The sequence below is a fragment of the Ambystoma mexicanum genome, chromosome 3q (assembly GCF_040938575.1).
Source record: "Ambystoma mexicanum isolate Mex_15411 chromosome 3q, UKY_AmexF1_1, whole genome shotgun sequence".
NCBI classification, from domain to species: Eukaryota; Metazoa; Chordata; class Amphibia; order Caudata; family Ambystomatidae; genus Ambystoma; species Ambystoma mexicanum.
In genome coordinates this window covers 123942492-123968157 of record NC_090926.1, presented here as the reverse complement: position 1 = coordinate 123968157, position 25666 = coordinate 123942492, and positions in this window count along the sequence as shown.

Sequence of the window (25666 nt, the reverse complement as noted above, 5' to 3'; positions counted from 1 at the left end):
AGACCAAAATGGACCGTCTCTGTATGACAAGCAATTCTCATTCAAACTGGTAAGGTCCGTTCTTCCACAAATCTGGAAGAAAGAAGCCTGCCATTGTCTCCTTCAATGGGAGAGGGTGCCTCTTTCTCTTCTCGTGGTATACCATGTATATGTGCCTAATAATCATCCATAAACAACTCGGCCGCTCCACACTCAAGGAGCACCAAAGCTTCCATGTGTATATGAGAAGCAAAAGTAAGATGAACACGTAGTACAAGTAAGGGAGATTCTGGTAGATGCGTTGAAAGGGAAGGTAACAAACAGGGATCTTCTAGAGTGCCCCACCCTTTAGTACCTTTTAAGGCAGCGGTCTGGCATTTCCCGCTCTTCTAGGTAGTACTAATTTACGTTATTTTATTTATTTATTCGGTATTTCTAATGCGTCTATACACACTGTGTTTTGAGCCGCAATAAAACAAGAGGGTGGGGGAAACAGGGAGGACAAAACAAAAACCATCCTACTAGGCCTTGTGACATTTGGATCATGCAAGGCCAGTAAAGAGAAGTGCAGGGGACAGGGGAGGGGGGAAGTGCCAGTTAGGGTGGCAGGGCCCGTGAGAAAAGCGAGTGCCAGGGGAGGCCAGGTGGACAGAGCAAGGACAAAGCAGAGAGTGCAGGGGAAGGAAGATCCACAAGCAAGTGCGGTTTAAGGGGCAGGAAGGACTAAAAGGATGCAGGCCCAGCCAGGTTAGTGCAGGGGGAGGGGCCCATAAGGGCAAGTGCAGGTTGAGGGGATGCGGGTAATGGGAGACCAAGTGCAGGGGTAGACTGGATTAGGGGGGCCTGGTACCCTATAAAACTCTGAAGGAACCAGGGAGCAAAGGAGGGCGTTGGGGGGCGGGATGAAACCCACCCAAATTTCTTTTTTTGTGCACATTTAATTTTATTTTGTTTTGCAGGAGAACATCACAACAGTACAACTTTACCGTTTCAGACAACAGAGAACATGAAACCATAACCACTGGTAACAGCAAACCTCAACAATCCCCCACTTACACCCCCCCACCCTCCCACCAAACCCACCTCACCCCCCCTGGTACTGTGTGCTCGTTCTTTGTTCAGTTTACAGGCCCTAGTCAGTTGCATGGCCAACGTTTTGGCACCCTTAGCCCGCCTCCCCCCTTACTCCTTACGCACCCTCTGAGCAGTGCCCAGCCTTCTCCACTGATCCACTGCTTTCCAGCTATACCCCATTTCAGTTCTAATTACCGTGAGATCCCTCTTCATCACCCCGTCTGCATGCCCGGTGTCAAGTATTTGACAGTGAAGGGGTACAACTCCATTTCTGTCGGCCGCGGCCTTCTGTGGGGCCCTGCTGTAATCCTTTCCATCAAGTAAATGCTCTTGCCTACATTGATCCATTTTCTCTTACTAGGTGTGTGTTCATCTTTCCATTTGGTGGCAATGCATGCTCTGGCGGCCAGGAGTAGAGCTGCTGCCATTTTAGGGAGCCTGAAGTATTCCTCCTCCTCGTCCTCCATCCCAAACAAAACCAGAAGGGGATTTATACCCCTATGTATCCACTCTGGGTCTTTGATCCAATTAAGGCCCTCATCCCACAAGGCCTGTATCCTAGGGCAGGCTCACCACATGTGCCAGTAATCCGCCCTCCCTTCACACCCCCTCCAACACCGTGGACTCACATCGGGAAACATCCTGGACAGTCTGACCGGGTCATACTGCCATTGATGGAGGTGCTTGATCGCGTGCTGTCTATACTGGCATGATAATGATGTCTTACGAGCACCCCTGCAGAGTCTGGTCCAGGGGGACTCATCTATTTCCATCCCCATGTCCCTTTCCCATCGCCCTCTCAAGTTCTCTGTGTCCACCCCCTCCTGCCCCCACCAAGGCACCGTACATGGCCGAAATGATCCCTTGCATTGTCGTACCCCTATCAAGCTACTTCTCAAAAGGGGTGAGCTCTCTATGTTACGCTCACCTGGTATCCACAGGGACGCCACCCAGCCTGGTTTCTCGCTGGTATGCTTTTCAGTTTTGCCAAGATGTGGTCTGCGGGGAAGGTTCTGCCTGAAAATACAGGAGGACTGTGTTCAAGACTGGCCGACCGGGGTAAGTATCCTCCCTCCACCCCGTATGATTTCAGCCCCTCAGGGGCCCTCTCCTCACCTTGTGGTAAAGTTAGGTGTGCTCTCCGTCCTGCCTTCTTTGCAGGGGCGCGTTGTCTTTCGAAGGCGTGTGCGGTCCAGTTACTTCACTGACGCCGGCCTGTTTGATATCGTTCAGGTAGGTCTTATTGCTGTTCTTTAGTCTTGTTGCTATCTTGCATGCCTCTCTTTCTTTAATAATGTCTATTTTTCTCCCTTAGGTATGCGGAGCTTCAGCGCGGCGAACTGGCTTGGTTGAGCCCCGCTGGTAAATGATGACGCTCACTGGCGTAACAGGGGCCCCCACAGCCCCCGCGGTGCGGGGGGTGCCCGCTAGCACATGCCTGGGAGGGGGCCCCACTTGAAAAAAAAAAGAAAAAAAAAAGAACATTTCTAAATATATTTTTTAAAATTTCTTTTTGAAATCACTTTGCCTTCATAAAGAAATTATTTCTGTAACAGAAATAATGTCTTTATGAAGACAGAGTGACTACAAAAAGAAACCTTCTTTTTGAAGTCAGAGGGCTCCCCTACCCCCACGACATGGAAGACCCCAGGCTGGAGGCCTCCATGTCATGGGTTGGGGGAGTCCTCTGAATTAATAAAGAAATAGTTTATTTTTTAAGTCACTCTGCCTTCATAAAGAAATGATTTCCGATATGGTTCGGTCCTTAACAGAAATAATTTCAAAACGAGACAATCCTCATCATTACAAGTTTGGCGGTAGCCTTGCCGGTAAAACCGGTAGGCTGCCGCCAAACTTGCACTTTTTTCTGACACCTGCGAATGGGCAGTTACCGGTAATTGGCCATTTGCGGGGGCCGGAAAAAAATGCTCCCCATTCTCATTTGATCCTCATAGGGTTCAATGGGAATGGGATGCTCGGAGGCACCAGCACCATTCAGAATGGTGCCGGTGCATCCGACATGCTCTGCTCGCGGGTGGCGGTACGCCCGCCAGGTCAGACCTTGCGGGCGGGAAGGCACCCGGGAGCAGAACTCTTAGTTTGCCTGTCTGGTAACAACGGTACCGGCAAGCTTACCGGTACCGTTGTTACCAGACCAGCAAACTTATACTGAGGCCCAATTTCGTTTTTAGTAATAGGGCGACCCTCAAACCAATGAGGCGTGTGAGTGTATTGTGAAAGGGTGCACACAAATATATGGGTGACTGGGTGTGCGTGTGTGCGTGTATGGTGAAAGGGTGCACACTTAAATGTGTGAATGGCTGCCTGGGTGTGCCTGTATGGTGAAAGAGTGCACACTTAAATGTAAGGATGGCTGGGCGTGCATGCATGTATATGGTGAATGGTGTTTGTGCTTGTGTTCAGGGGCGCAACAAAACCTACATTTCGGGGGGCTGATTCTTCAAATGTTGGAAGAGGCGCTAACTTCACGGGTGGTGGGGGAAGCAAACTTATTTGTGTGGGGGCATCTAACTTCTTTACGCATTTTAATGAGACTATTCTAGTGCAGCTTCAATGTTGCAAGCAGTTAACTATCTCCTTTAAATGTAAAAGCACCCACTTATGAACTGTTGTGAGAATGAACAGTCTCCTGTTCCCTTTCTACCCTTCCAATCACTTCCCTGGCATGAAAGTACTAAACCCACATCAAATTTCAATTGCCTAAAAAATTTGGCATTTGGATGCAGGTACTAACAGTGAAATGCTTTACGTTAGTAACGGCTGGGCCCTTGTTAACAGCGAAACCCAGGTGCCATTTAACATCTGTATCCTGTTCTGTCCGGTAACTGCTCTGAAGGTCAGCCAGGTTGAGTCAACATACCCCACATTTTCTGGGGGTGAGTGCTGCAGCTCAGTCAACTGAATATTGTTAAGCCCCTACTTGTGTTTAATGCCTTAATTACTTACTGGTAATTGTCATTAGTCCTAGCCCTATTCTTCCTTGTCCCTGTACTTGTGTATGAGGCAGTACTTCGGTATGAGGCACCATGCCTCATACTCAAGCACTGGGACGAGGTAGAGGTACATGGAGGTAATGCCTGACTTAGCTACCTGTATATTCATTACTCCTAATCCCACTCTTCCTCATGCCAGTACTTACCTATGAGGCAAGGATCCTCAAACGTTAGCTCTGGGACAAGGAAGAGGGATGTGAAGGTAATTCTGGGCCAAGGAGCTGATTTTGGAGGTTGGGGTAGGGCATGGGAGGGAGAGGGGATGTGTGGGCGGTGTGATTGTGCGATAAATCATAATGGTTGTCCATGTCCAGGTTCAGCAGGCATGATATGTGGTATTAGTGGCTAGAGAGGCATTTGGGTGCACCCAGTCTAGTTATTCCTCAGTTTATTATGACCTTTTTTTAACCGCACATTTCTGATAAAGCAGTCCTGCTAAGTGTAATTACCTGGCTAGATTGTCATTTGGGTGCTGCCAGTATAGCCATTTCTTACTGCAGCATTGTATATTTTTTTGAGCATCTGTGATAAATTGATATGATATAAGTCTATTATAACATGCCTATACACAAGTGTTTCTTGGTGCGACAAGCAATGGTGTGAAGATAGAGGGTGGACAAGACAAATGATCTTACTAGGCCTTGTGTCATTCAAATCGTGCAAGTGCGAGAATGAGAAATGCAAGGGGAAAGGGATGGGGAAGTGCAAGGAAGAAGGGAGGGGAAAACAGGGCTGTAATGCTCTGAGTAAGTGCAGCCAGGACAGTGAGGCTCTAGGTAGTGCAAGGAGGACAAGGGACTGTAGAGTTACAGTTACAGTCCCTAAGTGTGTGGTAGGCCGGAGGCAGTGCAAGGGTGACAGATCAAGAAAGAGCCTGGACTCAGTGAGACTCTGAGGGTAGCCAAGCAGACAGGTAGGTCAGGTAGTTCAGCAGGGGAGGTCAGGTAGGTCAGCAGGGGAGGGAGAGAGCGAAAGCAGAGGAGAAGGGGAAAGTTTTGAGCTGCTTCCTGAACATCAGGTGGTCCGCTAAAGTTTGGGAGGCGCAGAGAGGCACCTGCAGAGGAAAGAGATCTACCCCCCACTCTCTGCCTGAAGAAGGGTCTAGCCCTTAGAGAGTTGGAGGTAGCCGGGGGAAGGGCTCGAGAAAAAGGTATTTTGTAAGAGAGCATTGGATGTAGTGTGAGCCCGACCCCAGAAAGCCTTGTGGACAATGCAAAGGGTCTTGAACTTGATTATTGCAATCACCGGGAGCCAGTGGAGAGATTTCAGGGCTGTAGATATATGATCCCTGGGCTTGTGGCCAAGGATAAGTCTTGCTGTCCTGTTCTGGATTAGTTGCAGAGGGCGTAGAGAGGAAGGCAGCTTGAGAAAGAGGCTGTTGCAGTAGTCCAGCCTAGAGAGAAACAGGGCTCTGGAGACAGTGAGCTTCTGGGGTAAAGTGAGAAAGGGAAGTGTCCCTTTGAGGAGGAGCAGCTGGTAGGTAGTGGGACTTCTTGGCAACATCCGAGATGCGAGGAGAGAAAGAGAGAGTGGAGTCGAAGATGACACAAAAGGTTTTTTGCCTCGCAATAAGGTGAAGGAAGAGGGCCCTAGGTGGGCGGCCAGGGTGATAGAGGGAAAGCAGGGGCAGGGGTCCCAATGAGAAGGATCTCAATCTTAATGGCACAAAGGTAGATATCATTGGCGGTGCACCAATCCTGAATCACAGATAGACAGTCAGGAATGAGCAAGAGATGAGAGGAGCCTGAAGGAACGCTGAGAGTAATCCGCATAACACAGAAAGTTAGAGGAGAAGGTAGGCCAAAGAGGCCAAGTAGAGGTTGAAAAACAAGGGTGAGAGGATAGAGCCCTGGGGAATGCCACAGGTATAGAGGTGGCAGAGAGAAAGGGACCAAGTTGGACCTGGGAGAGCAGTCCAAGAGGAAGGAGGTCAGCCACTCCAGGGCCTGATCCGTGATGCCCAGGTTCTCACGTAGTCGATTTATCAGGATGGCATGGTTGACTGTGTCGAAAGTAGAGGAAAGATCAAGGAGGATTAGGACAGAAGGAATGCTGGAATCAAGGTTAGAGAGAAGATCTTCACAGGTGTTCAGGAGAGAGGTTTTGGTGCCTCTGGCAGCTCTGAAGCCAGACTGATGGTCTTGGAGACAACCAATTGATTCAATGTCTAGAGTTAGCTGGGAGATGGCCAGCTTTTTTCCAAGAGTTTGCCCAGGAATGGGGTGATGGAGATTGGGTGATAGTTTGCCTGACAGGTAGGATCGACAGACGGCGTGTTGAGGAGTGGGTGCACAAGGGAGTGCTGAAGGGGAGAGGGAACGTTCCAGTGGTGAAAGAGTGATTAAAGAAATCGGCCAAGGTGCAGCGAGGGTGTCAATATGGTCCTTGATGGTTCTGGAGGAGCATGGGAGCACCTTTTTGACATCACTGTCATGGATCAGACTTATCTAGAAACCTTGTCAGGTGTTGTCAGAGAGAAAGAGGAGAAAGGACGAGGAGAGGTAGAGATGGCCAAAGGGGGGCCAAGAGAGGGAGAGGAAGAGGAGATAGTGGACAGGATGTCTTGAGTTTTAGCAGAGAAGTGAGAGGCCAGAGCCATACTGAGGGACTGGGAGGGAACAGGAGAGGTGGAGACCGCAACAGGATTGACCAGTTCCATGCAGATTTTAAAGAGTTTGGCCGTGTTGTTAGAGGCAGCAGAGACCCAGGCTTCAATGTGTGCTCTCTTCTTGATGAGTGTTATTGCTTCAACTGGCATTTTTGCGCAACCAGTCTAGGTATGTCTAAATGTGGCCTGGGATGCTTTACTGTAATGTTATAATGTGTCTTCACTGGTCTACATTGTGCAGCCAGTGGGACATGTTTTCAATGTGACATGGCATTTTTAATAGCAACGCGTGATTTGCATGTATTGGATTGGTTTTACCCTACAAAACAATGGCAAACACTCTGGCTTTTTAGCCACGTTTTCTCAGAAAGTGTGCTGTATATTGCATTAAAACACATATTTATATCTTTCTCCTAGTACAGTGTGCGGTATACCCCTTCAGCAGCACGTCCATGCGTATTGTGCAAGCGTGATAATCTAGGCCGGCCCAAAGTGTGGCACGACCCATGAATTTTTGCCGAGCTGGGGGGGGCCCCCTCAGCATGGCTCGCAGGGTGCCCCCACATTTTGTGTTACGCCACTGATGGCGCTTTAAGAGCGCTATGATGCGGTAAGTAAGCGCTATGCACAGCGCTGCGATGGCTTGCCTTTGCTAACCTGTTTTGTCTTCTTTCCTTGCAGGTCGCGGTGTTCTTCAGCACGTGTGGAATTTCCAGAGTGGTGCCAGCCGAGAGGCGACCAGCCAGGTAAGCCTTTTGAACAGTTCGTAATTTGCAATGTCTCTTCTGCTTTGTTAATGTTGCCTCTATCTTCCTCTTTCAGGTCGTGCAGTCCGGGAGGCCTGCAGATCCAAGGAAAGCTGTTCTCAGGAGCTGCGACTAACTAAAGATGAAGACAGCAGGTAAGATGCTGCTGCTAATGATGTTCCTTTTGTCTCCATGCAGGTTCTGCTTCTCTGAGGTACGGGGATATAGCTGGACACGGTGAGCATCACGTTGCAAGCTGCAAAGTAACACGAAGCGTGTTGTCTTGCTCGGGTGTGGTTTAAATAGCCCCAACAAAATAGTCCAGGTAAAGTAGTCCCTAGGCTACCACACCCAAAACACTAGACCGCATAGCTTGGTTCCGAGGAACCAAGCTATGTGGATGCCTCCATGTTGGCAGGCAACACAATAAAGTAATTCCCAAGCACATTGTTTTTCATGGTGTATGAGCCTGGCGCCATAGGTGCCAGGACTGGCCCCATGAAGGTTTTGGAAGAGGATGTCAGGCTCTAGAGGCCCGAGTCCTGACTTCACCTGGCCAATGGGTTTCCCAGAGGGGGTTTTGGTCGAAGGTCGTGACAGCACTCTCCCCTAAGACCGCTCCCATGGAGTTCCTTCTGTCTGGCCCAGGTTTGGTTGGGAAGTTCCGATGGAATTTCCTGATTAGACGTGGATATTCTCATTGGGCTCCCAGGGTCTATCTTGTGGTCCAAACCCTCTCCAATCGACGAGATAATATAGCTTGGTCCTAGAGTATTTAGAGTCCAAGATAGCTTTGACTTTGAATTCTGGTTCTCGGTCAATAAGTATGGGCTTAGGTGGTGTCCCAATCCGTGTGCCGGGTTGCATTGGTTTCTGGAGGGACACATGAAATACCGGGTGGATTTGTAGATTAGGTGGTAAATCCAGTTTCACAGCTGGGTTGATAATTGCCTTAATGGTATAGGGTCCTAAGAATCTGTAATGAAAGGTCCGGGTTCCCTTGATTGGTACGAATTTAGCGGCTAACCAAACTTTGTCTCCTACTTGATAATCAGGGGCCTTTTTCCGGTGTTAGTCGGCGAATCTCTTTTGTTTTTCTTTGGCATGAATAAGATGTTCCTTTGCCCTTTTGAAAGCCTGAGTAATGGTTGTGTGTAGAGTCTTTACCGCTGGCATTTCCAAGTTGGTCTAGTTCAGAGGTACGTGGATGTCTGCCATAAAGGGTATAGAAGGGCGTTTGTCCCGTGCTTAAATGTAAAGAATTGTTATATGCATATTCGGCTATGCATAGTAGGTCTTTCCAATTCCTTTGTTCATGGTGCAGCATGCACTGTAAATATTGCTCGAGTGTCTGATTGGTTCTCTCGGTTTGGCCGTCCGTTTGGGGATGGTGACTGGTAGATAGCCGAACGTTGATCTGCACCATTGCACAACATTTTTTCTAGAAGTTAGAAACAAACTGGCTGCCTCGATCAGAGACCAGAACCGAAGGGAAGCCATGTAGCTTAACCACGCCCTCCAGGAACACTTTTGCTAAAGTGGCTGCTTCTGGGAGGCCTTTGAGAGGAATAAAATGGGCCATCTTCGAGAATAAGTCCACAACTACAAGGATGGTGTTGAACCCTTGGCTTGGAGGTAGATCAGTGATGAAGTTAAGGGAAAGAGTGTGCCATGGAACTGGAGGAATGTCCAATGGTTGTAGGAGACCAGATGGTTTTTGTTTCTGTGATTTATTTTGTGCGCAGACACAGCAGGACTGAATAAACTGAATGATGTCCTTATGCCAGGTCGGCCACCAAAAGTTCTCTTTCACCTTAGCTAGGGTTTTGGCGATCCCAGGAGGCCCTTCGATCAGTGAATCATGATAGTTTGAAATAATATGCTGTTGTAATTCCTTCTTGGGTACATATAGGCGATCCCTAAAAAAGGGTAGATGGTCCTTGATGATATGTTGTTCTCCTTGAGTTTGCCATGCGAGGAAGGCATCAGGATTCATTGTCCATTGGATTTCTTCTCGTAGTTCTGCTTGTGTTAAGGCTGTCGTGATACCCAAGAGTTTGTCTTCAGGTATAATAGGTACTGGGTCTGGAGTTGTCAGTACCATTTCATCTATGCCCATGCGAGATAAGGCATCCGCCTTTACGTTTCTGACTCCTGGTCGAAATGTGATTACATAATCATATTCGGCGAAGTAAAGGGCCTACCGTAATTGGTGTGAGGACTGGGCCTTGGCTGTTTTGAGGTTTGCAGGTTTCGGTTGTCTGTGATTTGTGTCTGGCCCCCAGAAGGTAGTGCCTCCAGGCTTTATAGGCGGATTTGATAGCCAGGAGTTCCTTGTCCTTGATGGCATAATTAATCTCTGGAGGTGAGAACTTTTTCGACCAAAAGGCCACAGGATGTAGCTGGCCGGTTTCCGGGTCTCTCTGTGAAAGGACAGCCCCCATTACGAGACTGGACGCATCAGTTTCAACGACATAAGGGAGGTCTGGATGAGGATTTCGCAGGACTGGAGTGGAGGTAAACCTTTGTTTAAGTTCCTGAAAGGCTTCTTCTGCTTCTTTGGTCCAAGCAAACCTTTTATTGTTTTTTCGTAATAGTACTGTGATTGGGTGCACAACCTGAGAGAAGTCTGGGGTGAACCGGCGGTAGAAGTTTGCAAAGCCCAGCATGCTTTGTACCCCTTTCAGAGACGGTGGTGAAGGCCATTTCAGAATGGCATCTACCTTGTGCATGTCCATTCTGATGCCTCCTGGAGTAAGGATAAAACCAAGAAACTCTACTTCGGTGACGTAAAAAAAGCATTTTTCAAGCTTTGCAAACAAGCGATGTTGACGGAGCTTGGTGAGGACTGAACAAACGTGCCTGACGTGATCTTGTTTCGGGGCTGAGTATACTAAGATGTCGTCTATGTACACTAAGGCGCACACATCAATTAACTCCCTTAAGACGCCATTCATGAAATATTGGAATGCCGCAAGAGCGTTGCATAACCCGAAGGGCATGACTTGATATTCAAACAAGTCGTACTTGGTACGGAAGGTGGTTTCCCATTCATCTCCTTTTCTGACTCGGACCAGGTGGTACACTCCTTGAAGGTCCAATTTGGTATAAATCTGGGCATCTTTAACTTGGTCTAGCATCTCAGGGATAAGTGGCAAGGGGTAGCGGTTCTTCACGGTGATCTGGTTCAATGTGCGGTAGTCAATACAGGTTCTCAAGTCCCCTTCCTTTTTCGGTACGAAGAACAAAGGATTGGCTGCAGGGGACTTCAAAAGATGGATAAATCCGTTTGTAAGGTACTGGTCTAAATAGGATTTCAAATGAAGGTTTTCCGGTTCTGTGAGAGCGTAGATCCTGCGGCAAGGGATTTGTGCACCAGGAACAAGGTCGATGTGACAGTCATAGGGCGGCAATGTATTGGCTTGGTCCTTTCGGAATACATCCTGGAAATCATGGTATTCACTTAGCAAGGTATTAGTTGCTCCCAGGGTTGATATTGTCGCTCCGGCAGTCATGGGGATACAGACGTCGGGTTTTTCCTCTTGGTAATAGCAGGCAGGGGAGCCGTCACCAGGGAAGGTTAATTTTCGTGCCCGCCAGTCTATCAAAGGGTTGTGAGCAACCAACCATGGCATCCCTAGTATCAGCCTGAACTGAGGTGCCCTGATGAGATCAAATGAAATAGACTCCCAATGTCCGTCCTGGCACAGCAAGGTTACCCTGGCTGTGCACTGGGTTACTGGGCCAGAAGCAATTTCTGTCCCATCCACGGTGGTTACCTTGTCCATAGTTGGCTTAGAACACAAAGGAAGCCCCATCTCTGCTGCCAGTTCTTTATCAATATAATTTCCAACTGCTCCGCTATCGATGTATGCTTCAACGGCATGCATTCTTGACGACTGTTGGTGGTTAATTAAGATCACTGGTATTGCAAAGTGCGAGGTCAGCAACTCTTTCTTCTCACTCGACAAACTGACCACTACGTTTGTCGATCTTGGTAGTTTTCCGATTCCTTAGCTTTATCCTTCTCTGTGGCCCCGACTGTTCTTCTTGGGGGTTTTACTGGACAGTCCTTCAGGAAATGTCCTGGTTTCCGACAATACAAACAAAGTTGTTGTTGTCTTCTTTTGTCCCGCTCTTGTTTTGTTAATGGAGGCCGTATCCCTCCAATCTGCATGGGCTCTACAGCATTTTCAGGTACACAGGGTGTGTTTTCCCTTGGTCAAACATACACGGTCCGAGGGTCCGTCTTAGAACGGTCTGCTTTTCGGTCCTGCAACCGGTGGTCTAGCTGCACGACCAGATTTATGAATTCGGCACAGTCTCTGGGTGGATCAACCACCTGGGCTAAGACGTCCTTTAATTCGCCTCGTAAGCCTCGAGGGAATAACGTGGTTCTTTTGTTTCCTGGCCACCTAGCTTCGGCAACCAGTCTGTTGAAGGTAGCAATGTACGTTAACAAGTCCTGATTCCCCTGTCGGAGGGACAAGAGTTCATTGTCTACTGCTTGTTCCTGGGTATGGCGAGCAAAACGTTTTTCCAATTCTCTCTGGAACCCGCCAAAGTCATGTAATAGAGGATCGTCATGGGTCACCAACAGCACCAACCAATCTGCTGCACTACCACTCAGGTATGATAAGACAAAAGCTACCCGAGCTTGGTCGTTTGGAAATGCTGCAGGCCTACAAAGAAAATGAAGGCGACACTGATTGATGAATGCCACATACTTCCGTGGGACACCTGAGAACCTTTCCGGTGGTGCCAGGGGAACTGTTCCAGGTAATGTGATCTGTACTGGAGTGGGGGTAGTAGATAGTAAGGAGGGGTTTTGCATCAGTGGGTTGCTCCCAGGCAGAGGAGTCTGCCCTGCCTGTGATTGCAGGATCTGCCTACTGATCTCCTCCGTACGATCTTTGGTCACTAGCAAGTCCCTCCAGAGAGCATTAGTCTCATGTCGGGCAGAATGAACCTCAGCACAAAGCTCTCCTAGTAATTGGGCCAATTGGTCCATCTCTGATGTCACCATGGCGCCCAGGTGGATGTGTTACGGTAGGCTTTGTGTTCTGTTACGCTCACCTGGTATCCATAGGGACGCCACCCAGCCGGGTTACTCGCTGGCATGCTTCTCAGTTTTGCCCAGATGTGGTCTACTGGGAAGGTTCTGCCTGAAAATCCAGGAGGACTGTGTTCAAGACTGGCAGACCGGGGTAAGTATCCTCCCTCCACCCCCGTATGATTTCAGCCCCTCAGGGGCCCTCTCCTCACCTTGTGGTAGAGTTAGGCGTGCTCTCCGTCCTGCCTTCTTTGCAGGGGCACGTTGTCTTTCGAGGGCGTGTGCGGTCCAGTTACTTCACTGACGCCGGCCCGTTTTATTATCGTTCTGGTAGGCCTTATTGCTGTTCTTTAGTAATGTTGCTATCCTGCATGCCTCTCTTTGTTTAATAATGTCTCTTTTTCTCCCTTAGGTATGCGGAGCTTCAGCACGGCGAACTGGCTTGGTTGAGCCCCGCTGGTAAATGATGGCGCTTTAAGAGCGCTATGATGTGGTAAGTAAGCGCTATGCACAGCGCTGCGATGGCTTGCCTTTGCTAACCTGTTTTGTCTTCTTTCCTTGCAGGTTGCGGTGTTCATCAGCACGTGTGGAATTTCCAGAGTGGTGCCAGCCGAGAGTGGACCAGCCAGGTAAGCCTTTTGAACAGTTCGTAATTTGCAATGTCTCTTCTGCTTTGTTAATGTTGCCTCTATCTTCCTCTTTCAGGTCGTGCAGTCCGGGAGGCCTGCAGATCCAAGGAAAGCTGTTCTCAGGAGCTGCGACTAACTAAAGATGAAGACAGCAGGTAAGATGCTGCTGCTAATGATGTTCCTTTTGTCTCCATGCAGGTTCTGCTTCTCCGAGGTTCGGGGATATAGCTGGACACGGTGAGCATCACGTTGCAAGCTGCAAAGTAACACAAAGCGTGTTGTCTTGCTCGGGTGTGGTTTAATTAGCCCCAACAAAATAGTCCAGGTAAAGTAGTCCCTAGGCTAATACACCCAATACACTAGACCACATAGCTTGGTTCCAAGGAACCAAGCTATGTGGATTCCTCCATGTTGGCTGACAATACAATAAAGTAGTTCCAAAGGACATTGTTTTTCATGGTGTATGATCCTGGCGCCATAGGCGCCAGGACTTGCCCCAAGAAGGTTTTGGAAGAGGATGCCAGGCTCTAGAGGCCCGAGTCCTGACTCCACCTGGCCAATGGGTTTGCCAGAGGGGGGTTTTGGGCGAGGGTCGTGACACTCTACCGTCTTATCCCGTATCCTTGCATCCGTGAGTACCCCTTTTAGCTGCAGGAACAGGAATACAGAAAGTTTGCCTATGCCCAGGGCTTCTTCTAAATCCGCTATCGAGATGAATGTGCCCCCCTTAAAGAGCTGTCCTATCTTCTCCAAGCCCGCTTCAAATCACTCTTGAAACCGTCCCGGGCTGGGTATGTTGTCTCTAATTCCAGGTACCCACAGATGACCCAGCGGCGAGGGCCACGTAGTGACCCCCTTCATGTCTGCCCCCTGTCTCCAGATTTCCCATATAGTTCCCAGGATGGGGTGATCTCATATTCTCTTCGGCAATGTATCCCTGGGTACCCACAACCATTCCCCAACCGTGGCTGGGCTCAGGTGGTAGTTATCCATCGCCACCCATTGGTGATCTGCATGGGACTGCAAGTGGGGGATCAGGAACCTGAGCTGATTTGCCTTATAGCAGAACTGCATGTCTGGAAGGCCGCCCCCTCCTTTCTCCATTGGTAACATTAGCATGGACCTGGGGATTCTAGCCTTCTTCCCCTACCAGAGGAACCTGTTAGCGCCCCCCTGTACCTACCGAAAGAACCCATCTGGTATGAGTACCGGTAGCATTTGGAATAGATAGAGCACCCTCGGGAGGACCACCATTTTCATTGCGTTCAGGCGACCCATCCAGGAAATTGTAAGCTTTTCCCATTTTAGTATGCCCTTGTGTATTTTCTGCTTCAATGGGGAGAAATTAGCTTCATATAAGCTTTCCAAGTTTCTAGTGAGATTGACACCCAAATACCGCACCATGGACACATTGACCTCCAGACCAAGTGGGTTGAACCTTCCAATATCCCCATCCCTACCCCTATCCAGGGGGAAGAGTATCGACTTCTCCCTATTAATCTTCATCCCAGCCATAGTGCTCAATCAACCCGAGAGCTGCTGGAACGGAATTCAGGGGTTCGCTCAGGTGTAGCAATATATCATCTGCATATAAGGAGACCTTATATTCCACCCCTCCCATCTTGATACCACACACACCCCTGGGTCATCCCTAATCCGCTGGGTGAGGGGTTCTATTGACAGAGCGTGCAGCGTTGGAGAGAGGAGACACCCCTGCCTGGTACCCCTCCTGAGCGAAAACCACATTGAGAACCTCCCATTCACCATCACAAGGCTATAGGGGATGCATACATCGCTAGGACCCCCCATAGTAGCCTTTCCCCTATACCAAACTTTACTACAACGGCCCTAAGAAAACACCATTCCACCCAGTCGAAGGCCTTCTCCGCATCTATTGAAAGAAGAGACGCCCCCCCATGTTCTGAGATGCGTGCATGAGATGTAGTGTCTTCCTCATTGTGTCCGCTCCCTGTCGCCCCATAATGAACCCCACCTGATCTGAGTGAATTAGGCTCGGCATATACCCTTCCATTCTCGTGGCTATCACCCTGGTGTATAACTTAGTGTCTGTGTTAAGGAGAGAAATCGGCCAATATGCCCCACAGTTCAGAGGATAGCTACACTCATGGGAATCATGGTGACCAACGCGTGGGAGAACGATTCCGGTGCAATGACTGTATCGAGTATATGGTTAAACCGCTTTGTCAAGAAGGGTAGTAGGGTGCGGAGAAATGTCTTATAGAACCCAGAGGTGAAGCCATCCTCCCCTGGTGCCTTTCCCACTGGTAATCTTGCCACCGCCTTTTTAACTTCCTCCTCAGTTATGGGGCTTCCAGCGCAGAGGATTCCTCATCAGTGAGTTTGGGCAGGTTAATGGCCTCCAGATAGGCACCAGTATCCTGTGCCTCGGGGGAAACCTCTGATGCGTATAATTTCTCGTAGAAGGGTGTGAAAGCTTCTGGAATCCCCCCCCCACCCTCCCTGTTAGACCTGCTACCCCATCATGCCCTCCTATTTCCATTACCCACCTATCCGCACGCTGACCTCTCAGTCGTGCGGTCAATAAGGAGTCTGCTTTGTCCCCTTTTTTGTAGTACTTTTGTTTAAGGAAGAGCAGGCTGCAGATGACTTTTCCTTCTTCAAAGAGTCTCAGTTCCTCCCTCTTACCTCTCGCCTCCTGTATATTCTGCTCCCAACTCCCAGAAGGGTTATGGGCCTTCGCATCCAGGTGTCTTATCTCCTCCCTAAGTGTCTTCTCAACTATCACTCTTTCCCTCTTTTTACGGGCCCCTTCCCTAATTAGGATCCCTCTCCACGTTGCCTTCCCAGCCTCCCATATGGTCCCCATGTATACCTCCCCATCATCATTGACCTTGAAACATTCTTCTATTTCCTTTTGCACCTCAGTGAAGAATACCGGGTCCTTCCAAAGTGATTCATTGCACCTCCATTTTGCTCCTTTCTGAGAAATGCCCGCCCACTGTATATCCACCATCACCATATCACGGTCGGACTACGAGATCGGAACAATCTCAGAGCCCAGAGCCTCCTCCCATATATGTCGCGAGATGTACAGATAATCAATCCGCGTGTATGTCCCATGTGGTGGGGAATAACATGTATAGCCCCTTATCCCTGGGTGAAAATGGCACCTTATGTCCCTCAGCCCCCAGTCCCCCATTGAGTCATGAAACTGGCGGTGTCCGGTGCCCTGTTTTCTCCTGTGTCCTTTCCCCAAGGCTCTTCCTATCCATGGCTGGATCTGCCCATGTATTGAGGTCTCCACCTGTGATCAGATGCCCCGAACTTTCTACAAGGATTTTTGCCAATGTATCTTTCAGAAACCGTAACTGTCCCTGGTTTGGCGCATACACAGTGGCGTACGTGAACCGCATCTTCCTAATATCCCCTGAGACCAGTAAGGCTCTCCCGTTCATGTCAGACCAAACCATGGTGACCTCCATCCTCAGACCCTTCTGTACCAGAAGACCCACTTTTCGCAGAGGGCCAGAGCCCCGAAATTCTTGACTGACACACCCGCAAGGGATCCTTTGTTTCTCCCCCTTAGAGTACTTCGTTTGCTGGATAAACAGAACATCCAGCTCGGACCTCCGGAATTCCCTTGCCAACATAGATCATTTGGTGGGTGAATTTAAACCTTTCACATTCAGAGTGCCAATCCGCAGGCAACCGTCCCCCGGTGTATTTCGCACTATATGCTCATGTTATTCCCTGTCTGGGGATGCCTGGCCTCCTCTTTATGGACTTCATTGTGTCAGCTGGAACCTTGCGCAAACCTAACACAACTTCTGTAACACCCAGTACCAGTTGGGTTCCCCCTCCCCCCTGCCCTCCATACCCTTACCCCCACCCACCAATCCCCCCCCCTTTGGTGCTTGGTTCCATCCTGTTAGCATCACTGGGTGAAAACCGAACCACCTGTGGGATCCCCCTCCTGGGCAGGGCCCCTGCTTTCCAAACCTCGTGTCCTTGAGCCCCCCTACTTTCACAAATTCGCATCCATTGCCCTCATTAAAGTTCCTTCACACTGCCCACTCCCCCACCCACATATCCAACTGATCCATGAGATCAACTATCACCCATGAAACGAGAACCATAACACACGATGCCCCCACCCTCAGGTGGGGCTAAAAGAGGTTACATGGGCCCACAGGTCGGGGTTCATTGGGGCGCCCATCTTCGAAAGTTACGCCACCCCATGGCGGCCCACCATCACATGTTGCCTCCATTCCCCTCCACCGCGGGAGTATTCCGTTTCCTTCGTCCGGCTTCCTGTCCCTTGAGGTGTGGGAGGTCTCTCCTTCTCCCATCAGTTCGCTCACTGCCCTCTTAATCTCTGGTTCCGAAGTAAGTCTATATTTGCATCCCTCCACCTCAAACGATATGGAGAAAGGGAACCCCCACCTGTAGCTGATCCCTTTTTCATTTAGCCACCTAGTGAAGGGAGCACAGAGCCTTCTCTTAGCAAGGGTGAGGGACCATAGGTCCCGAAAAACTGTCACCTTTGCCGAGCCATACATTACGGGTCCCTTCTTTCTTGCCCGTTCAAAAATTTGTAGCCTATCACTATAGTTGTGAAAGCAAACAAGCATGGATCTGGAGCCATTTGCTCCCCCCAGCCCTGTGTATCCGCTCTATCTTGACCATGTCGATGGCGTCGTTTTCAAAAATGAGTTTGGTAATGGCGAAGAGAGCACTACGCAAGTCCTTCTCGGTCTCCCCATCTGTCTCGGGAACTCTGAAGAAACGAAGGTTGTTGCGCCTCTCGTGAGTCTCGTGGTCGTCCACCTTCAGGAGGATTTCCTCCTCCCTTCTTTCGACCTCCATGAGCCGCACATCAATCTGGGTCTCTAATGTGTCCAGGGAGGACTGGTTATGTTCCACCTCCACCAGCTTTCCTCCATCTTGTCAATTCTGTTGGTGATCTTGTCCACTCTCTGCCCAATGTCTGCCCTCATGCTTCTCATCTCTTCAACAAGGGCCGCTACGTCCTTTTTGGTGACATTGGCATCTTCTCCCATCGTTGATCCTTGGCCCAAGTCGGGCGTTCTCCTCTCTGGGATACCCGGGGTGTATTCGAAGGGGGCCAGTTTCTTCCTCACTTCCATGTGTCACCACCCAACGCCTTGCCCATGCTGTTGGGTCCTTGGGAGAGCTCGTCCGACCTTGAGCCTATGTTGCCATGACATTGTATAGGTTCTGGCTCTGACTCCTGAGTGTCTCTATCGGTTGGACGAAATAAAGAACGGCCCATCTTCCTTTCTTTTCTTCTTTTTTGTAAGCGATGATCCGATTGGAGGGCTGTAGCAAACAGTTCTTGTAGCAAACCAGGCCTGTGTATACGGGCCAGTTCACCCTTAAAGAATTCTTGAAGGGCACGTCTGAACAAGGTGTATTGGATTGTCTCTGGCCATCCAGTCTCTGGTGCAAATCTCTTATAATGGGTAAGGAACATTAGAACATCTATGGTTCCTTGTCTTATCTCCAATAAAGATTCATGAGTGGAGAATGCTGGTTCCGTTCTTTCACGGCACTGATAAACCATTGGCAGTCATCTGATAAGGGAATGCTATATGTAACAAATGGGGTAGCCCATGCTAATGCCTTACCCAGCAAGTTGGATATCATACACCCTACGTGGGCTCATTGTGTAGCCAAGGCATGGGGTTTTAAGGTTAACTGTACTAAGCAGGCTTCCATTAATCATCGCAATTTGCTAGGCGAACCATCATATTTTCCACTAGTGAGAACACCTAAAGGAAGGTCTATAGGAGTTGGTTCCCTAGCGATGACCATCTGGCAGAGCGCCTGACTCTCTGTCTTCAAGGATAGAACATCTGCAGTTAATGCTAGTACCACGGTGATAAGTTCCTGCATCTGTGCCATCATAGGGTTATTTTGGAGGTGTTGCAATCTCTCAATTGTAGTAGGATTAAGATTGTGATCTGACTTCTCCTTGAGGCTGTGATCTGACGTCCTTATCCGATCGTGCATGCGATGCAAGGACAAGTAAGGGCAATCCTTCCCTGATGTCACTGCGCCCACCCAAAGATGACAAAGGAGGGTGCACAAAGGGCACCAGGGGGGATCGTCCCCAAATCAAGAGGAAAAAACCAATTGGCAGAAAAACCCTCTAAGGAGAAGCAGTAGGCAAAAGCAGGTTGTAGCTAAAGACTGCAAGACGGAGTACAGATAACGCTTGCTAACGTTTGTATAGATCACAGTATCCCTCTAGTGGAGCCCTTCCGGCGTTGCCACTGTGACCACCGCGAAGCGGCTGGCGCAACAGCCATGATGTGTGGCTCATAAGACAATATTTAAGAGCCTCTATGGACAATCTATTGGACAGGCTCTTGAGCTCAACTGTGGAACAATGTTTTTCTTGAAGGTAAAACTGCCTGCTTATGAAAAGGATGGGGTGATCTATGTTATGCATCTGTTTCTTCACCCATATGTCCACTCCACAACTCGCCACTCTTGCCCTACTTACCCACCTGTTACTTTATTCCTTCTGGCTCTCTCCTCCTGCTGCTGAAAGTTGGTCCTGGTTTCTGCTGACCAGTTGGGTCCAACCCCAACTTTTACCTTAAACACAAGCATATCTTAGGTTAGGTGATTTTGCCATCTTCTGAAATGTAGGAAGGCCGACCAATGTCTTCCCTGTCAGCAATTAGATTCAATTTGGGCAGACACACTTTTAAAAGTCAACATTTTGACCAGATAGAGCTAGAAATTAGTGTCAAGGAAACCTCTTACGATAATGCAGGCAGTCTCTGTTAAGGCATTCAAGAGAAAGAAGAATGGGTTGCCACCTGCTGCCTAAAGCTCAAATGAGAGATGGGATGAAGTTTTGGGCTTTTATAATGCTAGGGGATCAGTACATTTTAGCTGCAAGCTGCTGAATATGCGTGTTACTATGATATTAAAGCATATAGCACATGGAAACTGCCAGCTGACATCCACTGACCAATGGGGAGGCGCGCCCCGTGTCAAGCTGCAGCACCGTCATCCCTTAGTTAGCAGAGGATGAAGCATGATTTTCCTGTATGTGGAAAGGACTTTTGCATTTGCAAGGATGATAGAAGCCTAACAATCTGGTACCGCGATTCTTAACAAGATGGCTGGTGTTTGTTTACAAGGCATGTGAACACGTGCAAAGGTGACTTCAAGGAATCTTTCATCATCTGTGTCAAGAGGCTGAGTCCCGATATATGCTCCTGCGTGAGATACAAATTTAAGGTTGATTTACTGTAGCAAAGCCTATGAAAGAAACTTGCGCTTAACAGACCTGTTGCCTTACAAACTGGAATCTTTTCCGCTGAGCTGATCCTATCTTCTGAGGAAAAATTGCTACTGCAGTTCATCTTGGCGCTTTCCCCAACCTTTTGCGGTTCAGTGGAAGGTTGGAACTTCGCTGCAACTATTAAACGGCACATTTTTTAGTAAGAGCTAGCTTGAGGTGTCGGGTGCAAAGTTTACTGGTTAAGCACATGACATAGGACATGGGTCCAGCATTAATTTTCCAAGTTTGGATCCCATTAGGGTCTTCTCAACCCCTTCATCTGTTAAAGTTAAACAAATAATGGACCTCATTTCGAGTTGGGTCGTATTCCGCTGGGAAATCTGCCACACTAACACCGAACTGAATTACTGTTACCGCCGCTTGGTCCGGCGGAATAACTGCCGGATTACAAGTGGCGGTGGCAGTGTAAATCCCCATTTTTTTAACAAAAACTCGATGGGGCTTTTTTGGTGGAATTCCCACAGCGGTAATTCCGCAGACTGTGCTGGTTTCTCAGCAGAGTTCGAGGATTCACCTCCAGCACGATGCTGGAGGTGAATCCTGCACTCCAGGGCCTTAGTTGTGGCATGGTGGAGCAGAGGCAGTAATTCCGTTACCATCAATGTTTTCCCCGCTACTCCATGTAATGAGGCCCAATGTATCTTTCAACTGGGAAATAATAAAACATATTGTTATAATGCTTAGAAGAGGGTGGAATCTGGCATGAAGTGCTATGCAAGAATACAGAACATATGTGTAGGAGTGTAGAGGCCAGAACAATAATAGTCAGTGTGCCTCTTTTCAGGAGGTGCACGAAAGAAAGATATAGGTTTAACATCAGCGCCAAAAAACCGTACTACTCATCTCTTCCCGCATCTGTTTCTCAGCGCCCCTGTCGTTTGTTTCAGTTACTCAATAAAATGCCTTTTTCCTCTCCCTTGATCTTTTAATCTCTTCTAAACTTTCTCCCACAAATTTTGCTGACTATTTCGCCTCAAAAGCTTCCTCAATTTGGTCCTCCTTTTCCCCATTCCACTTCTTCCCCTTCACTAGTCCCCCCACTCCATCTCTTTCAGCCTTCACCCCACCCCTTTCTCTCTTTTCCACTCTTACTAACTCAGACACTGCCTCCTTTTTCTTGCCTTCTCAACGTACAGAATCCCCCTCTGAACCTCTTCCTCATCTAGTATCCCTCATGGATTCCTGCCAATCATATCTCTCGGATCAAACTGTCTCTATCCTCCTCATCCTTCCCTTCTCCCTTTGAACATGCTGCCATGATCCGCATTCTCAAAAAAGCCTCCCGTGATCCTTCCTCTCCCTCCAACTTTCAACTTATTTCTCTCCTCCCATTTCCTTCTAGACTTCTAATAGGGCTGTTTACTCTCAAGTCTTAACACCTGCTCTTTGCTACCATCTTTCTAATCTGGCTTTCGTTCGGCACATTTCACCTAAAACGCTCTCTTACACATCTCCAACTCCCTGCTTGGCACAACAAACTTTCATCTATTGTTATTATCGTTGACCTTGTTGCTGCCTTTGATACTGTCGTTTACCCCACACTACTTTCTGCACTCTCTTTTCTTGGCCTCTCTGGTAACATTCTCTAATGGTTTTGTTCCTATCTTTCCTGACACACCTACTTAGTATATTGGCCCGTTCTTACCTCTTCCCCATGTCCTCTTCTTAACAGGGTCCCTTAGGCCTCTGTCTTTGGGCCACTGCTATTCTCAATCTGTACTATTACTCTTTCTGCACTCATTTAGTCCTTCAACATCTCATGTCACTTCTATGCCAAACTTTTCTCCCCTTCCATGCCGCTAAACTTCACATCTCCTGCTGTACTTTCTCTGGCCTTGACTACTGTTCTATTTATTATTTGTATTTGTAATGCGCTGGAATAGAGGCCCTTAGGTATGGAAGCGCAGGGCAAGACAGACATACAGTAAACAAAAAGTATCCCAACTGTCAAAGGGAAAATAGCTTAGAAAGGTTGTCATTCGAACAATAAGGTCTTGGGGTAATGTTTGAAAGAAGCCACAGAGGAGCAAGAGCTTAGATCTGGTGCTAGTGCATTCCAAAGATGCAGGGCTGCCACTGTGAAACAACCATTCAATACGACGGTCAGTTTTGTCTTTGGAGTCCACAGAAGGCCTGAGTTGTTGGACCGCAACGTGCATCTAGCTGAGCGCAATCCCAACAGCAATGAAAGGCAGATTGGCTCCTTTTGTAGGTCTTTCCTCCTCATATCTTACTCTGCTGCACTCTGTCTTCAGTTCTGCAATTCGTACCCTCTTTTCTTTACCTCCTCGATCTTCGATTACCCCCTCTATTCTGTCCTTCCCCTTGATTCCCATCTTATTTTCCATTTTCTCACTATTGATTTTAAAATCTAGCACAGTGTGCTCTCTTGTATCTCCATACGGCCCTTCTTGTTTTCTCCACTCCCAACATGTACACCAGGGGTCCCCAACCTTTTGTGCGCAATGAGCAAAATGTGCCTATCCTATGAAATGGTGAGCAATATCCAATCTTCGACAGAACATATGGGCACTCAGTTGACAGAAAAATGATTGCATCACACATTCGAACTGCAATAAACTTTAAGACTGCTAATATAACATTTCAATTTTCAGTACTTAACAGTAATCTAGACCAAGTGCAATTCTAGTAAAGGAAATGTACAAGGCCTTTATCTTTAATTGACATTAAGTGGTTCTTTACAGGATATGTTGAGGAAATTGAGTTATCAGTAGGACATTTTTAGACAGATGGGACCAGTCAAGTTGTTCAAATATATAGCAAGATCAAATAAACATTACCAGGGGCTACAGGTTCTCAAGCAGAATAGATTCAAGAAGTTCAGTGCAAATGTTTGGACAGTAAAATTGGTCAGAAATGGAGCGGTCTATCCTATCAAAAAATCAAAGGGAGTGTTATGGAGATTCATACAGGACATGAGACTGATTAACCATATTGTCGAGGCAGAGTTTCCTCTAGTTCCTAACCCGGTGACGATACTATGCAGTATCCCAGTAGAAACACGATATTTCACTGTGATTGATTTGAAAAATGCGTTTTTCTCAATCCCGTTGCACAAAGCCTCACAAGACTTGACATAATTACGTTCCGCCAGACTCGTCTGAAACATACTAGGCTGTCTCAAGGGTACTGTGAGTCTCCATCCATCTTTAACAGGGTCCTCCAGATGGACGTAGACAATGTTGATTTGAAAAGTGCAGTGATACAATATGTAGATGACATTTTAATTTGTAGCACTGCCAAAGATGAGTGTAGGCAGGACTCGATTCAGTTGATGACTATCTTAGCAGACAAGGGATACAAAGAGAAACTACAGTATTGTCAAATAGAAGTGTTATACATAGGATAGTTGATTTCACATGAGAGAAAAAAGGTGACACCTGAAAGAGTCGAGGCGATAATGAAAAATGCAAAACCGCGCATAGTAAAACATGTGCAACCATTTTTGGGACTATGCAATTATGTTACAGCATGGGTATTTGACTATAGTTCGCACACAAGACCCCTTTTGCAAGCTTTAAATAAAGCACAAGTGAACGAGGTTAAAATAGAATGGACTGAGGAGATGGAGGAAGGGTTTGAGGAGTTGAAAAAAGCGATTTGTACATCTCCTGTTTTGGGAATCCCCAATTATGCTGAGGAATTTTATTTGTTTTTGCACACGAATGGGACAGTCATGACAGCAGTGCTCACACAGAGGACTACATTGGGGTACAAGCCTCTAGCGTATTACAGTGGGATTTTAGACCCAGTTATGAAAGGACACTTTCCTTGAGAACAGTCATTGGCAGCTGCCGCATTCACAATTGAGAAGTCTACAAGTATCGTCATGGGCTGCTCTATGATGCTTTTTGTGGAGCATGCCGATATCTCAGAGAGCTTCCGCCTCTGAGGTAATGATTTTGAATCCAACGATCAAAATTGTCAGATGTAAAATAGTGAATCCTGCCACATTTGTAGCTGAACCAGTAATAGAGGGCAATCAACTGCATGGCTGTGCAAATTATGTTGAAATTTAACATTGATATACCACGTGTGAAAGAAAATGCTTTGCCAGCAGGGGAAATTCTCTTTATTGATGGTGCTTTGAAAATGTATCAAATGAGTGGGGAAAGACATCTGGTGCAGCTGTGGTAAGGCATAGATTAAATGGTGAGTCTGAAGTTGTAGCAAGTGCCAGGCTACCATCTCATTTTTCAGCACAAGTAGCAGAATTAGTGGTGCTTATTGTTGTGCTTGAGAAACACGGAGGACAGGAAGTGACAGTGTACAGTGACTCCGCCTATGTGAAGTCAACCGTACATGCAGGACTAGCATGTTGTAAAAGGAGGGGCTACCTCTGAGCATATGGCACTCCAGTGCAGCACACATCTTTATTGGACAAGCTTATTAAAGCACTATAACTCCCAGTGGCCATAACAGTCATTAAATGCACAGCGCATACTAAGCTAACAGATTTTATTTCTTGCAGGAATGAAGCCGCAGACGCAGAAGCCAAAAGGGTTGTGTATTCACCAGATATCCCAAGAATGTCAAAGAGAAAGTCAAAGAGAAAGTAGTTATGGGCATGATAATGCAAGAATGGTTTAATCATTTGCCACAGACCCAATTAATGGAGATTCAAGGCAGTGCACCTCAGGAAGAGCAGGAATTATGGAAGTGAAGGGGGTATTCTTTATCTCCCACAGAAGCATTATGGTGCCAGGATAGCACCGGAAAGTGGGTGATGCCAGTAGCATTGTTAAAGATAGCGCTTGCACAGCTGCATTACTCCACGCATGTAACTTGGGAGAGTCTTGCTGCGATGGTTGTGGAAGACTGGTTAGTTCCAAATTTGTTAGAGCATGTTGCATTCTTTGTAGTGAATTGCATTGTGTGTCAGAACTTTACTGCTGGGCATACACGGAGAACAATTAGAGGAGTAATACCTCCATCGAATGGTCCTTTTCAGCATTTACATATTGATTATGTTGATATGCTGCAGGTGTGTAATGGATACAGGTATCTGATATTGGTGGTGTGTCCCTTCTCTAGGTGGATCGAAGCAGGTCCATGTACACACCCTGATGCCACTTGCCCAGCAAAGGTTTTAGTACGTGAAGTCTTTCCAAGATGAGGTGTGTGTGTAATGCTGAGATCCGACAATGGGCCACATTCTGTCAATGAAGTGTTCGAATATATAGGACTATTATTGAGTATTACGCATACGTTTTCTTTT